This window comes from Schistocerca cancellata, chromosome 4 (genome assembly GCF_023864275.1).
Source record: "Schistocerca cancellata isolate TAMUIC-IGC-003103 chromosome 4, iqSchCanc2.1, whole genome shotgun sequence".
Lineage (NCBI taxonomy): Eukaryota > Metazoa > Arthropoda > Insecta > Orthoptera > Acrididae > Schistocerca > Schistocerca cancellata.
The window spans coordinates 128,920,486-128,926,277 of record NC_064629.1 but is presented as its reverse complement, the minus strand read 5'-3'; positions in this window follow the sequence as shown (position 1 = coordinate 128,926,277).

Sequence of the window (5,792 nt, the reverse complement as noted above, 5' to 3'; positions counted from 1 at the left end):
ACATCCACGGCCTCCTAGCGGAGAACATAGGAACTACTTGCAACAACCTGCTCGCACGAGAACGGACGATTTGTCTCGGAGCGGGTGACTGGTGGCCGTTCACCGCTCCCCCCACCCTCGGAACTCGCCCGCTCAACGCTCACCCCACCGTTCTCGACTCTAGCCAGAGCGTTGAGCAAAGCAACTCAGGTGTCACTCTGGTCTCTGCCGTCTTAGCTCACGCAGTAATACAGCTCGCGGCTCGACCTGCTCGACTCAGTGCTTCTGCATCGGAGTTCGTCTCTACTGGATATTGTTCTTCGTAGTAATACCGCTATGTATATTGCATTATTATGTTATGTTTACATCATTTATTTTTATTTTATTTTTATTTGTTTAAACTGATCAGATTAGGTTCCTGACGACTCCTCTTACTATAGGATTTTTATTAAGGACACTCGAATTTACGCTTTAATTACGAGCGAACCGATAAACGTATCGCAAAATGTGATACACCAATATTTTAAAAAAAAATTGTTCAAATGGCTCTGAGCACTATGGGACTTAACTTCTAAGGTCATCAGTCCCCTAGAACTTAGAACTACTTAAACGTAACTAACCTAAGGACATCACACACATCCATGCCCGAGGCAGGATTCGAACCTGCGACCATAGCGGCCGCGCGGTTCCAGACTGTAGCGCCTTTAACCGCTTGGCCACCACGGCCGGCCAATATTTTCCTTGTTTTATTCTGCGTAAGGCTATATGCAGCACTTTCGTCTTACAGTCAAATTTATATATTTTTTTTCTTATTATGGTACGGATTTTGCGATTTTAGGCGTCTTCGGAAGGAAACGTTCACTTTAAAAATATATGGCATGTGATGTATTTGTATGAGGTTAATGAAATTTTAATACATTATAGCCAAATATATTGTTAATGTAAATCTCAAGTTACAACATTTTCCGATCACCCAAAAAACCACGATAGTGCAAAATTAATCACTAATCAAAAACTTTGTCATATCGTGGAAATTTCAATAAACAATACAAAATTCTTACTCATTATCTGTGTTACTTCAAAATAGGATCAAATAAGATCAAAATACAGGTATAGTACTGGAATAAACCAAGTTTAAAGGGCAATGTGCCTTCCATTTATTTTCTCTTGTAAATGAGTGGTGAGTCATGAAAAAGAGCTAATTCATTTCAGGGAGTGAACAGTTCTGATCCGATCTCTGAAAAGAACAGTTTTGCCCATCTCTAGTACCGACGACGCTAATGTCAGGAACGTCAACGAAATTGTGCGTACCAATCGAAGACTGACTGTACGAGAGATTGCAGAAGAATGTAACATTTCAGTTGAACCATGTCATGAAATCCTTACACAGCATCTTGGAATGCATCGTGCTGTTGCCAAGTTCGTCCCACGGCTCATGAGTGAAGACCAGAAAAACCTTCACCTCGCAATCTGTGAAGACCTTTTGGGTCGCGCAAATGAGAGCTATATGTTCCTTAAGAGAAGCATAACTGGTGATGACACGTGGGTCTACGGTTATAATACTGAAACCAAGGTTCAGTCTCCACAATGGGTCGGGAAAGGGTCTCCAAGACCATAAAAAGCTCGTCAGACAGGTCAAACCTCAAAGCCATGCTGATACTTTTCCTCGAATTTGAAGGACTGGTTCTTCGTCAATTCGTGCCACGGTGACAAAATGTTAATCGATGGCACTATCAGGATGGATTACGACGCTTGCGAGAATATGTGAGAAGGAAACGATCTGAAATGTGGCGAGACAATTCATGGCTCTAGCATCACGATAACGCACCCACACATTCATCCCTGTTGGTGCGTGACTATTGCACAAAAAACGAAATCACTCTGCTGCCTAGTCCTCCGTACTCTCCAGACCTGGCCCCAGCGGCCCTTTTTTTATTTCCAAAGTTTAAAACTCCATTGAAAGGACGAAGATTTGCAACAATAGACGAGATAGAAGAAAATTCGCAGACGGCGCTTCGCGTGGTCCAGCAAAAGGCGTACTAAGACTGCTTCCGGAAGTCGCAACGGCGTTGGGAGCGGTGTATCAACTGTGGATGAGAGTATTTAGAAGGAGACCATGCACGGAAAGTAAAAGGTAAGCGTATAAAAATTTTGTAGACAAAGTTCCGGAATTTCTTGAACAAACCTCATATCTTGGAATCTATTATTGTAAAATCATTTGTAGAAAGGTATCCGATATTTTTGTAATAAAATTGTCATTTCAGATCAGTGACATTATTTCTTTATTAACTACAAAATAAACTTGAGCTATAAGTAAAATAAAGTTATTCGGTTAAAATTAACTGACTGCATAAACTGAAGCATGCGGGCGAATTCGAGCACATTCATGAAAAAATTATACCCTCCAATTATATTACTTCACCAGGATTAATGTGAAATGTTATACCGAGTAATACTCTATCAGAATTGGAGCTAACAGTAGACATAGGGCAAATACAAATTTTTGAACGAGGATGAAAACAGAATGAATAAAAAAATGTTACCATATGGTTAACATTAGCCTATCTCGCTCTGAAATGCATTTTATGAAGTTGCATTGCTTTTCAGTGTCACCACGAAACATCTGTAGTATATAATAGAATATTTCTCTCTTCTTTCTCATATATTCATAAAACTTGTATGCTTGTCATAAAACTTGTATGCTTGTTCCAGTAGCCGGCCGCGGTGGCTGAGCGGTTCTAGGCTCTTCAGTCCGGAACCGCGCGACTGCTACGGTCGCAGGTTCGAATCCTGCCTCGGGCATGGATGTGTGTGATGTCCTTAGGTTAGTTAGGTTTAAGTAGTTCTAAGTTCTAGGGGACTGATGACCTCAGCTGTTAAGTCCTATAGTGCTCAGAGCCATTTGAACCAGTAACTGAGGAAAAGGTGTAGGGTATTCGGGGCATTCTTGTGAGGGCAGATATAGCTCATTCACGTCGTCTTTTAATAGCAAAAGCAACAATGCGGGACTTGTCCGTTAGGCACAGAAACGTCCTGGCATCCACCCAGCCAAAAACTGTCGGAGTAGATCGGGCGCACTACTATGACCAAGCTGTCGCTAGATGTTATTGGGCGATCTCCAGCGATGACGTTTGGAGAGCGTTTTCGATGGCACCACGACCGTAGCCGGTCAGTTCTTGCCAGGCTTATGTAAGTTCAAATAACGCTGATTCCAAGTGTCGGCCGAGGAAAGTCAGCCGACCGAAAAATGGTCAAGTGCGCCAAGTCCCTAACACTGTCGACGTCTACAGACGTTAACGTAACCTCTGGCGTGCCACAGGGGAGTGTTATGGGACCATTGCTTTTCACAATATATATAAATGACGTAGTAGATAGTGTCGGAAGTTCCATGCGGCTTTTCGCGGATGATGTTATAGTATACAGAGAAGTTGCAGCATTAGAAAATTGCAGCGAAATGCAGGAAGATCTGCAGCGGATAGGCACTTGGTGCAGGGAGTGACAACTGACCCTTAACATAGACAAATGTAATGTATTGCGAATACATAGAAAGAAGGATCCTTTATTGTATGATTATATGATAGCGCAACAAACACTGGTAGCAGTTACTTCTGTAAAATATCTGGGACTATGCGTGCGGAACGATTTGAAGTGGAATGATCATATAAAATTGATTGTTGGTAAGGCGAGTGCCAGGTTGAGATTCATTGGGAGAGTCCTTAGAAAATGTAGTCCTTCAACAAAGGAGGTGGCTTAAAAAACACTCGTTCGACCTATACTTGAGTATTGCTCATCAGTGTGGGATCCGTACCAGGTCGGGTTGACTGAGGAGATCCAAACAAGAGCGGCGTGTTTCGTCACAGTGTTCTTTGGTAATCGTGATGGCGTTACGGAGATGTTTAGCAAACTCAAGTGGCAGACTCTGCAAGAGAGGCGCTCTGCATCGCGATGTAGCTTGCTGTCCAGGTTTCGAGAGGGTGCGTTTTTGGATGAGGTATCGAATATATTGCTTCCTCCTACTTATACCTCCCGAGGAGATCACGAACGTAAAATTAGAGAGATTCGAGCGCGCACGGAGGCTTTCCGGCAGTCGTTCTGCCCGCGAACCACACGCGACTGGAACAGGAAAGGGAGGTAATGTCAGTAGCACGTAAAGTGCCCTCCGCCACACACCGTTGGGTGGCTAGCGGAATATAAATGTAGATGTAGATGAAGATGTAGATCCGTCCATCGGATGGAGATGGTACGCTGGGCGATCCCCATGGTGCTAGACAACACAACTCGGCTACGTGCTAGAATCGGTATCATCCTCTCCATTCTTTCTTTCTGCATCGTCAGCAAAACAAACGTGACACAGATATACACTGATAAGCCATAACACTGTGATCACCTACGTAATAGTCAGTATGTTCGCCTTTGGCACGGATAAAATTGTGGACGCGTTGTGGCATTGAAGCAATGAGGTCTTGGTAGGTCACTGGAGGGAGATGACATCACATCTGCTCACACAAGTCACCTAATTCCCGTAAATCCCGAGGATGGCGGCGATGAGCTCTAACGGCACGTTCAATCATATCCCAGGTCTGCTCGATCGGGTACAGATCTGGCGAGCCGGCCGCGGTGGCCGTGCGGTTGTAGGCGCTGCAGTCCGGAACCGCGGGACTGCTACGGTCGCAGGTTCGAATCCTGCCTCGGGCATGGATGTGTGTGATGTCCTTAGGTTAGTTAGGTTTAAGTAGTTCTACGTTCTAGGGGACTGATGACCTAAGATGTTAAGTCCCATAGTGCTCAGAGCCATTTGAACCATTTGAAGATCTGGCGAGTTGGATGGCCAGCACATCAACTGTAACTGGTCACTGTGTTCGTCGAACCACTCTATCGCAGTCCTGGCCTTGTGACATGACGCATTATCTTGTTGCAAAATTCCACTGTCGTTGGCAAACATGATCGTCATGAGGCGATGTACGTGGTGTGCAACCATAGTACGATATTCCTTGGCCGTCACGGTGCCTTGCACGAGCTCCACTGCATAATGTTCCCCAGAGCAAAATTTAGCCGCCGCCAGCTTGTCTTCGTCCCACAGTACCGGTGTGAAGGAGCTATTCCCCTGGAAGACGACGGACTCACTTCGTCCCATCGCCATGATGAAGAAGGCATCCGGATTCATCAGACCATACAACACTCTGCCTCTGCACTAACGTCCAGTGCCGGTGGTCTCGTGCCCAGTTCAGTCGTAGTTGCCGATATCGTGGTGTTAACATTGGCACACGCATGAGTCGCCTGCTGCGGAGCCGGCCGCTGTGGCCGAGCGGTTCTAGGCGCTGCAGTCTGGAACCGCGCGACCGCTACGGTCGCAGGTTCGAACCCTGCCTCGGCCATGGATGTGTGTGATGTCCTTAGGTTAGTTAGGTTTAAGTAGTTCTAAGTTCTAGGGGACTGATGACCTCAGATGTTGAGTCCCATGGTGCTCACAAGGGAACCTCCCCATCGCACCCCCCTCAGATTTAGTTATAAGTTGGCACAGTGGATAGGCCTTGAAAAACTGAACACAGATCAATCGAGAAAACCGGAAGAAGTTGTGTGGAACTATGAAAAAAATTAGTAAAATATACAAACGGAGTAGTCCCTGGCAAGATAGGCAACATCAAGGACAATGGTTGCCACGGAGCGCCGTGGTCCCGTGGTTAGCGAGGGCAGCTCCCAAACTAGAGGTCCTAAGTTCAAGTCTTCCCGCGAATGAAAAGTTTAAATTTTTATTTTCAGTTTATGTGACAAACTCTTATGTTTTCATAACTTTTTTCGGAGTGATTATCACA